This window comes from Dendrobium catenatum, unplaced genomic scaffold (assembly GCF_001605985.2).
Source record: "Dendrobium catenatum unplaced genomic scaffold, ASM160598v2 fragScaff_scaffold_777, whole genome shotgun sequence".
Classification (NCBI taxonomy): domain Eukaryota; kingdom Viridiplantae; phylum Streptophyta; class Magnoliopsida; order Asparagales; family Orchidaceae; genus Dendrobium; species Dendrobium catenatum.
Genome location: NW_021319239.1, coordinates 27,165 through 38,791, shown reverse-complemented (window position 1 = coordinate 38,791; position 11,627 = coordinate 27,165). Strand labels below are relative to the sequence as shown.

The following is an 11,627-nucleotide window of genomic DNA, read 5'->3' as shown; positions in this document are numbered from 1 at the left end:
CAGAAACCGCCAACACCCTAAAAAACCCTAACCCTAATACCTCCATAGCTGTCGGCCACCTTCTTTCCACCATCAGCTCCCCTCATCCTCCTTCACACCATCGACCTCCCACTAGATCTCCTCTCTTAACCACCGGCCGCAACCACCCACGCCACACCCGCTGACCCTACCTTCCCCCTTCCTTTCTTTCCTAATCTCAACAAGGGATAGAATTGAATACTTTCCTAATTTAGATCATCTTAACTTTGGAAAGAATTCAAAATTCAAATTCAAATTAAATTGAATTTGAAAACCTTTCTTAAAAAGAGATTGATTTATTTTGGAAACTCACAAATCCTCTCAAATTGAAAATTGATTAGAGATTTCTCTCTAATTCTCTTTCCTTCATTGGCTCCCACAATTTCATCTTGATTTCAAAGCCTTTCTATTTTATACATCTTAATTTGGTAATTAATTCAAATTAAAAATTCAAATTAATTTGAATTTAAATTTGTTTCCTAAATTAGTATTCTTATTTTAGGAAAGTTGTTTAAATTAGGTCTAATTAAATTTCTGATTAGATTTTATTTCAATTAATCTTTCTCAATTTTTAATTCCAATCGAGGCCCACTTTAATTCTCTTTCACTAAACCCTCTCCTCTTTCTACCCGCCTCCCCTCTCTTATCTCCTCTCTCATCTTAATTAATGTTTCTCCATTAAGGTCTACAATCTCTCTCCTATTTTAATTAAATCCTTCAAAAAAAGAAACTCCATTTAAGGGATTAATTAAGTACCCCTTCCCTCCCTTTTCCAATTAATATGAAATTTCAAATTCACATTACCTCCCTCCTCCCATCCTACATCAATTCATGTGCTTAATTTAATGCAAGTCTTAACAAGGAGGCATTCAAAAATTATACTCAAGGTGATTTTGATAAAGTTCAACAAGCCCTGCAGTAATGTTGGATATGGAGATATTGATATTAAAATGACGGGTATGTCAAAATGGAGACTCAAGAATGCCAGGCACGTTCCTTTTCTGAAGAGGAGTTTAATTTCTATGAGTCTGCTTGCAAACTCAAACCATGTGACATCATTCACAAGAGATTCATGAAAGGCGCCAAAAGGGGTTATGGTTATAGCCCGTGGTAGTATTGAAGACATCATGTATGTTATCAACAAAAGATCAAATTTTATTGGAGTAGCAGATGTTGATGAAGTTCTTTGGCATCAAAGGCTTGGCTGAATGAGTAAGAAAGATATGCATGTACTTCTTTTTTTTATGCATGTACTTATTAATAGAGAAAAGCTTTTAAGTTTTAAATCAAAATCTATAAATTTAGATTTTTGTGAATATTGTGTTTATGTCAAGCAACATAATGTGAGTTTTTCAAATACTAGTTCAAAGATCAAGTCAAATAAGTTGGAGTTAGCGCATACTGATGCATGGGGTCTTGCTCCAATTTCTTCTATGGGAGAATCTTTATATTTTATCACTTTTATGGATGATCATAACATAAATGTATGAGTTCTTAAAACACATTATAGGTGTGATATTTCCAATAAGTGAAACGCCATGATTGTGAATGAGATAGGTTTGAAGCTCAAATGTTTTAGATCATAATGGCGGCAAGTATCAGAATAGAAAGTTCGAGTAATATACTTTGAATGGGATCAAGCATGAGTTTAATGTTCCAAGAATGCTGGAGCAGAATGGTCTTATAGAACTCATGAATAGAACTGAGCGTAAGGCTACATGCAGGTCTACCTAAATAGTTCTAGGCAGAGGCCAAGCAGTAAATACTGTTGTTTATCTGATCAATCGTGGTTCATCACTACCTCTGAATGATGAGTTAACTAAGGAAGCCTGAGGTGGCAAGATAGTAAGTTTATCGCATCACAACAAGTTTACATTTATTAGATATGACTTAGATAAATTTGTTTGCACATTTCGATATCATTAGAATAAGAAATTCATTAGAAGCAGTGATGTAAAATTCAATGAAAATGAAATGTACAATGATAGAAATGAGACTCCTGAATATTCTTCTAAATATGTTGAGTAGAGGATGATGATGACTAAGAAGACAAAGCTGATGAAGCATAGAGGGTTTCTCAAATACCTGCTACTAAAATAGAAGATCCACCTGAATCTCAAAGTCAATACAAAGGTATTCTCCTTCCTTGCACCATCTATTGTTGATAGATGATGGTGAACCAAAGTTCAATGATGAGGCCATTCAAGACATTGGTATAAGACATATGATAGGCTTATATCAAATACTGGGTATACGAAGTGTCATGTATATCACTACTTTTTTTTTAAACATTTTGATAATTGTTATATTACTCTACTTTTGTATGTAGAATCACATAGTGGTTGCAGGGTCAGATATGGAGAAGATAAAATATCTAAAAAAATAGTTATTAAAAGAATTTGAAATGAAATATTTGAGTCTAACAAAGAAAATTTTTGGTATTAGAAGTAACAGGGATAAAAGTGCAATTATACTTAAGTTGTCTCAGGTGAGTATGTTGAAAAGGTTCTTTAGAGATTCACCATAGTGAGGCAAATTAGTTTGCCCTCCATTGGGTTGTCAATTTCAGCTTATTCTCTCTTCCTCCAACTATTCATGGCTCGTCGAAGTTCCTTGCTATGCTTCTCTAAATCAGTTGGTACTTGAGTCCAACTTCATTCATGGAATCATCATCAACAATTCAACTCTGGTTTTCTGCTCTTAACCCTCAGATTATATAATGGTTCTATTTGATTCTCAAGTGATGCAATCAAAATGAGTTGGCCTCCCCCCCCCCCCACCTTGCCTACATCAATCAATCCTCTTTTTTTTTTTTTTTTTGATGAAAATGCCGAATGCATTAAAGCTCAAAAAACCACAAACCAAACCAATCTAGTTCTACCTAAAGCATCACATTCCTCCTTCAAGCAATACAAGAAAGAATAAGGAATGGAGACATCCTGTATATTATCCCATAAAAAGGATCTATCTAGAGCCAAATTAGCACAAATATCCGCTAATTTGTTACCATTATTAAGCGAAAAAGAAAAAACAATTTGATTGAAATTCAACACAAAAGCCAAATTATCATCAATCACCCTACTAACCTTCCAAGATTTAACCGCACTTTGAAGCATCTTAATGATATTGAAATTATCCCCTTCAATGACAATACCTTGTGCTTCAAACATCCTATCTTTCACCACCTTTTTCAAGTAGACAACTGCCAAGAGCTCTAATTGAGAGATGTCCCAATGCCAACAATTCTCACCGAAAGCCACCAAAAATCTGCCTTGATCATCTCTAGCCACTCCACCTATACCAGCCATATTATTCCTTTTGAGAGCTGCATCAACATTTATCTTAATCCACCCGGGAGGAGGAGGATGCCAAGTAGATAACAGCCCTAGCTGATTAGCATCCCAGAAACCTGGTTGAATATTTAAGAAATTACTGCTTACAGCAAACAAAATGGCATTAGCAGCTATACTATTATCTGAATCTTCTCTATCGCCATGAATCAACTTACATCTGCTTTTCCAAACTAGAAACACTGTTGTACAAAACAAGTTTGCCCCAATAAAGTTCAATCCCTTAACTCTTTGGAGAAAATCCAGGCAATTCTGAAAACAATCAAAATTCGGAATCATAAAGCCTCAGCTATTAAATAAAGAAATCACTTTCCTGATTTTGAAACAAACACGAACTAAATGGCTTTCATCTTCATCAACACCACACCCTCTCGAGCAATGAGGGTCATTACAAATTTTCCTATTCACCAAGAAAGGATTAGAGGAAATGCATTTATTGCAAAGTCTCCACCAAAAAAAGTTCTGTTTTTGGTTTCAACTTAATCTTCGTCAACCATCTCCAATGATCCAAATCCACCCCATGATCCAACGTAGCTTCAAAAGCAAGAGCCGTAACTTATTTTCCTGAAAACTTACAATTCAGTTCCAATTGATCTGAATTCCTGCTGGTATTGATCGGAATATTAGAAATAATCTCCATTAGTTGTTCCCCAAAACAGTCTTCCAGCCTATCCAAGTTCCAAGTACCATTTGTAAGGTAAAAACTTAACTTTTCAGCATAAGTATTCTGCATATTGACAAATGTAGGCCATTTAGCAATACATTTATCCAAAATCTAGGAATCATTCATCCAACTGATAGAATCACCATTTGAAATGCTCCATTTAACAACATTTTTGAGAAATTTAGCTCCCATATTAATTATCTTCCATGTAGAAGATCTTCCTCCCTTAACAGTCTCCGTCCATACATCAGTACCATACCTTGCTCTAAGAATCTGATTCAGTAAAGTATGAGGCTTCCAATAGAAGTTCCAAGCGAAATTGGCACGAAGAGGACCAATCATAGCAACATCAGACTTCAAACCTCTACCACCCTCCCTCTTCGGTTTACATAGTAAAGCCCAAGAAGCATAATGTGTACCTGCACTTCCATTACTTTTGCTCCAGATAAATCCTCTACACATCTTGTTAAACTCCTTCAAAATGCTCAAGGGAACTAAAGAAATAGAAGATAAAAATTGAGGTAAAGAGAGAAAAGCTGATTTCACCAAAACCAACTTGCCCTCTAGAAATATGAATTTCTTTCCCCAAGTATTAAGTCTGTTAGAAGCAACCTCCAAAAGATTCTGGAAATCGGAAGCTACCAGCCTTCTAAGTGCCAATTTCACACCCAGATATCCCATCTCCTTCACAACTTTGAAATTGAGTTTCTTTGTAATTTTCTTTTGGATATTTCTTTTAGTATGCTTACCAAAAATGATCATAGATTTCAAGGTGTTCACCCTTTGTCTCCATCATCAAGCCTCTTGATGACTCATAATTACTAAAAATTCTAAAATCAAGGTCAAAATCATGCAAAAGCCCTCACCAAGTTGTTATCCGAGCCTGCTATCTTTTTATGCCATAATTTTTATCATTACCGCTTCTTACCATTCCTATTGGAATTCCTGTCAAGCCTGCCTGCGCTCTCACCCACTATATTCTCTTTCTTCAATATTTCCTATATGTGTTCATTCTCATCTACTTCTTAATTCTCTCACAAGCAAACTCCTAGCAAAATATCTCTCTCCTATCTGTTTCAAAAAAAAAAGGAAAATTGATCCACTCTCCTTCCCCTATTGAAGCTTCTCTGCTCTCTATATGGTAGCCTACTTTCTTTTTTTTATTGCAAAATAATCCAATAATTCAAATCATACGTTCCCTCTAAGCCCCCACTTTATCTCGTTGCCTGATCGCTCCATGTGTCATGATTTGCAAGTATTAGAAAATTATGAGAACTCTGATACTGAACTAAGGAACCTATCGGTCTTTTTAACCAAGATAATAAAGCATTTAAATTTATTTGCTACTTTCTTACTTTATTTTAGTACTTGTTTATGCTGCTTCTAACTTTAATTTCCCGAGCGGAACTAATTTGGACTGCAAAACTGAATTTTGTTTGGATCGAAGGTATTAGACATTATTGATGTTTCCTTACTGGTTTCTTTAGGATAATGGCAGTAAACACTATGGCAGGAAGAAGCTTTGCTAGGAGAGATCAATTGCTCAAGATACAGTCACATATCCAAAAGCTTTGGGAAGAAGAAAAGATTTTTGAGGCTACTGCCAGAAGCGCGCCACTTGATCCAGGTGAGAAGTTCTTTGGAAATTTCCCTTACCCTTATATGAACGGGTTTTTGTAACTGGGCCAAGCCTTCTCTCTATCAAAGCTTGAGTTTGTTGTGGCTTACCATCGACTTTGTGGTCAAGGCATCAGCTGACAAGCTCGCTAGAGAGATGGAACAGTATGGAAACCCACCTTTATTTCCTTTAGAGGAGGATTTTACAGATGAAATTGAAGAAAGCAAGATTGAAGAGGGAAATTTAGTAACCCCTGATAAGTTCAAGAGCAAACGGTCAAAAGCTACTGCAAAATCTAGAAGGGAGAAGTTTCAGTGGGATATTATGAGGAGCTTCGGACTTCCAGACCAAAAAAATTGCTGAATTCAAAGATCCAAATCGATGGCTTACTTATTTCCCTCCTTTGGCAAAAGAAGATCTCAAGTCTTTCAGCCTTGGTTGTGACTGGCGGCTTACTTTCATTACCACTGATATGAATCCTTTTTATGATTCTTTTGTTAAGTGGAAAGATGAGAAAGCTCAAGGGCATGGGTAAGATTGTGAAGGATATGAGGTACACTATCTACTCTCCATTGGATGGTCAGCCATGTGCTGATCATGACCGAGCTTCAGGTGAAGGTGTTCAGCCACAAGACTATGTTCTGATTAAAATGGAGGTCATCCCTCCATTTCCATTGAAGTTCAAAATGTTGGAAGGCCGAAACATCTTCCTGGCGGTAGCAACATTACGGCCTGAAATAATGTATGGGAAAACAAACTGTTGGGTACTTCCTGAGGGCAAGTATGGAACTTTCGAAATTAATGAGACTGATGTTTTTCATTCTTACACAAAGGTCTACTCTTAACCTTGCATATCAGAAGGTATCTAGAGTTCCGGAGAAGGCAACTTGCTTGCTCGAGTTGTCTGGTCTGGATCTTATTGGTTTGCGACTAAAGTCCCCACTTTCTTTCAATCCAGTAATATACGCACTTCCCATGCTTACAATCTTACCAGATAAGGGTACGGGAATTCTGACTAGTGTGCCCAGTGACTCACCAGATGACTACATGGCATTGAAAGATTTGAAATCAAAAGAAGGATTAAGATCTAAATTTGGAGTTAAGGATGAGTGGGTTTTGTCGTTTGATATTATTCCTATTATTAACATCCCAGACTTTGGTGACAAATCTGCAGAGAAGGTATGTCATGATTTGAAAATAAAGAGCCAAAAGGACAAAGAGAAGCTTGTTGAGGCTAAGAGATTGACATATTTGAAGGGTTTTACTGATGGAAGAATGCTTGTGGGTGAGTTCGAAGGGATGAAGGTTCAGGAGGCCAAGCCATTAATAAAAAAATTACTTCTTGAGACTGGACAAGCAGTTGTGTATAGCGAGCCTGAAAAAAAAAGTCATGTCGAGATCAGGTGATGAATGTGTGGTGGCTTTAACGGATCAGTGGTACATTACATATGGCGAGGAGTGGAAAAAGAAGGCAGAAGATTGTTTATCAAATATGAAGCTCTACTCTGAGGAAACCCGTCATGGTTTTGAGCATACACTGAGCTGGTTGAATCAATGGGCTTGTTCAAGGTCATTTGGACTTGGCACTCAGCTTCCATGGGATGAGCAGTTCCTTGTGGAATCATTGTCTGATTCAATTTTTTACATGGCATATTACACTATTGATCACCTTCTACAAGATGGTAATATGTATGGTTCAGTTTCCTCATCAATTACGCCTGAAAAAATGGCTGATGAAGTTTGGAATTATATCTTTGTCGGGGGGCAGTCACCCACATCGGATATTCCTTCATCTATCCTTAACCAAATGAAGCAAGAGTTTGAATATTGGTACCCTTTCGATCTTCATGTATCTGGCAAAGATTTAATTCAGAATCACCTTACATTTTGCATCTATAACCACACAGCTCTTGTGCCTAGTCATTACTGGCCACGTGGGTTCCGCTGCAATGGACATATCATGCTCAATTCAGAGAAGATGTCCAAGTCCACCGGAAATTTTAGAACCCTTCGGCAGGCAATTGAGGAATTTTCTACCGATGCTACTAGATTCTCACTTGCAGATGCTGGAGATGCTATGGATGATGCAAACTTTGTTTTCGAAACTGCAAATGCTGCAATATTGAGGCTGGCCAATGAGATTTCTTGGATAGAGGAAGTCTTGGCTGCAGATTCATCTCTGCGTGCTAGGCCACCATCTACCTATGCTGATCATGCATTTGACAAGGAAATAAACATTGCTGTGCATTTGATTGAACAAAACTACAATGACTATATGTTCAGAAATGCTCTAAAAATAGGTTTTTATGACCTTCAGGCTGCTAGAGATGAGTACCGGATTTCTTGTGGGTCAATGAGCATGAATCTCGAATTATTGCGACGTTTTATGGATGCTCAAACAAGACTTATTGCTCCTGTATGCTCGCACTATGCAGAGTTTGTTTGGAAATTCCTTTGAAGAAGGATGGTTTTGTGGTAAATGTTGATTGGCCTTCTGCAGCTTCTCCTGATCTCACTCTTCAGCGAGCTAACAAGTATTTGCAGGATTCAATTATTTTAATGAGAAAGCTGCTTCAGAAACAACTCTCAGGTTCAAAGAAGAGTAAGAAGATTGCTAATTTAAATTCATAAGATAATATGTTTACTGTTGGCCTTATTTATGTTAATGAGAAATATGATGGCTGGAAAGAAGAATGTTTAATGGTACTTCAAAGGAATTTTGACAGACAAAACGGTTCTTTTAAATCTGAAAAGGAAATATTGGAAGAACTGAAAGAAAGCTCTCTTGGGAATGATATGAACATGAAACAGATACAGAAACTTTGTATGTCTTTTATTAAGTTTAAGATGGACGATGCATTGCATGTCAGTGTTCATGCTCTTGATCTGAAGCTGCCTTTTGATGAGATCGAGGTTCTTCAAGAGAACTTGGACTTGATAAGAAGACAGCTCGGCCTCGAGCATGTTGAAATCTTGTCGGCATCTGATGAGTCTGCTTGCAGGAAAGCTGGGCCTTTTATAAATTTGTTGATTCAGAATCCTCCTTCACCTAAGAATCCAGTTTCTATCTTCCTGAGCAAGGTACAATTTTCTCAAATTGCTGGGAGCTCGAGTCTGACTGTTTAACTGCTTTGTCTTCATCAGCTGTTGAATTTTGTTGTTCATACTCTATGTTAATTATCAATAGTTTTAATTCTTGATGAGCATTTTGTACTTTACTGCTAAATATTTCTTAACATTCTTCTGTCTGGTGGTTTTTATGATAAATTTTGAGGTGCTTGTGGAAATAGAAGTCGCATCATTTGCGTCATCCTAACAGTCTAATTTCAGTCCCATTAATCGATTGATTTATTTCTTCATGCTACTTAAGCTGTTGTTTAATCATTTTTTTAATAAAATTTTTAATAAGTTTTTTATTAATCCATCAATTGACCCATCCATAAGTTTTTTTTAATAATTTTGATTTTATTATCTTTTCTTTTTGGAGTACATCAAGGATCAACCTTAAGCTCTTATTTTTTTGCTTTAGTTATGGATGTTCGTACTAGTCATTTGCAAGAGGATGTACCATCGTGCATTTTTTTGTTAATGATTTTCTTCTTGTTGATAAGATTAGAGAGGGAGTTGAAGGTAAATTAGAATTATGGAGGTCAACCTTAGATTCTAAAGGTAATCGTTTGAATAGATTTAAAACCGAATACATGAGTGAAATTTTAGTAGTAATAGATTTAGTGGGTGGTTTGTGATTTTGAGCGATCAAGTCATTATAAGTGTACTCATTTTAGATAGATTGGATCCATTATTCGAAGTGATGGTTAAATTGATGGGTATATTATTAGTATAATTTAAGTTGGATGATTGAAATGTAGGAAACCTTCTGGTTTATTGTGTGATAGAAAACTACCACTCAAATTTAAGGGAAAATTTTATAAGATGGTGGTGAGGTATGCAATCTTTTATGGCGCAAAATGTTGGCCATTAAAAGATAAGCATAATATTAAGTTAAGTGTTGCTGAGATGAGGATGCTTAGGTTAATGTGTGGATTTACTCTTTTAGAGACAAGATACGAAATAAGCATATCCATGAAAAGGTTGGAGTAGCTATAGTGACAGATAAGATTAGAGAGAGTCACCTTAGATGGTTTGGTCATGTAAAACGACGGCCTTTCGATGATCCTGTTAGGAGAGTAGATGCATTATATTTAGCATATGTTAAGAAATGTAGAGGTAGACTTAAAAAAAGACTTGGTTAGAAAATATTAAAAATAACCTTTCTTTATTAGATTTAAATCAGAATTTGACTTTTAACATGACACAATGAAAAATAATTCATGTAGCCGACCCCATGTAAAGGGATATGTTTGATGTTGTTGTTGTTTATTATCTTTTCTTTTAAAATTTTATTTTAATACACTTTATCCTCAACACATTCATTCAATTTGATTTTCTTTATATATCTTGGAACCATTATTGTACAGTCCTAATTTGTCTTATTTTATTTAATTTACTTTTAGCTTGAATTAGTGCAGCACATATTCTTTTGAATGTACACACTTGTTTACTGTTAAGTTATTTGAATTTTGAATTTTGTGATATATCGTAAATGCCCTAATTTTTATTACATCATTAAAGACAAGTGCAATATTGTAAAAAGATTGAAAAAAAAAAGATAATAATTTCTGATAGAAATTTAGGATCTGGTTCCTAAACTTTTTTTTATTGTTTTGTTTTTCATATAATAATTATACTTTCATTTGATTATTATATTTTTTGTTGTTTTCTTATTATGTTTAAGAAACTTTTTTATGATAGAAAGTTAGTTTTTGTAATCAGATTTATTAATATGTGAAAGTTGGAAGAAAATTTTTATCCAATTTTTTTCTCTCTATATAATATATAATAATTTTTTAAGAAGTTATTTTTCCTATAATAATAGCTTTATAAAAAGTTGAAACCATGCCTCAAAAAGAACTTTAGGTTTTATTTGGGATAATTTTTTAATTTTTTTTTAAAAAAGTATTTTAGTATAAATTTTTTTTGTATTAAAAAATAGTAAAAAAAATTATTTCAAATGCAACCTAAGTCAAGATAGTAAAGTATAAAATCAATTTTAATTGATTATTAATATATTGTATGCATTTGATATTTGTTTTGCACCTACTTAGAATTTGAAGCACATGCAATGTTGCGAATACAGATTGAGACTGACATTGCATCCTATTTAATAGACAGCCGAGAAATAATGCTCATGTGCATTTACCATGTCCCACAAAACCTCGTCGTGGGCTAAAGATCCCACATAGGTATGGCAACCCAAAATTAAAGAGATACGTCATGTGGACTCTTTATCACTTTATTTAATTACATCAATCGCATATTTAATTAATTTTACATGAATATTATTCTTCTTTTTCAGATTTCTTATGCCAATAATGTATTGACTAAAAAGTTGTAGCTGAAGTGTTTAATGATGAATAAACTTTACCTGGGTGAGGATAAACTGACTTTGGCATCAAGTTGAGTGTTGATGTAACTAATAAACAAGCAATATATTATCTTAATAATAATAATAATAATAATAATAATAATAATAATAATAATAATAATAATAATAATAATAATAATAATAATTGTTGCATTCAGGAGTATTCGTGGCGGTAGAGCAATATAAAAGTTAACTTCTTAGCTTTGTACGAAAATCCGGCACGCAATGAGATAAGAGAGAGGGTCTAGCATTTATGAGATACCAAGATTTTTACGTGAAAAATCTTTGAAAAAGGGGAAAAATCACGAGGCCTAGCCCAGTTTGAATGAATCCACTAGTATTGTAGTCGATTGTAAATGAGGCCCTTCCTTGGGGGAAGGCCTGAGCTTGATGTACATTATATGAAATACATTATATGTTGAGAATACAAAGAGTCACTATTGACGTGTTCATTTGGTCAGGAGGACCATAGTCTGGTGATGGAGGTCGGAA

At 34.9% G+C, this 11,627-nt stretch overlaps 1 pseudogene; it reads left to right on the top strand.

The window, feature by feature from the left end:
- The first annotated feature begins 5,523 nt into the window (after positions 1-5,523).
- LOC110098570 lies at positions 5,524-8,791 on the top strand (annotated as a pseudogene).
- Positions 8,792-11,627: the final 2,836 nt, after the last annotated feature.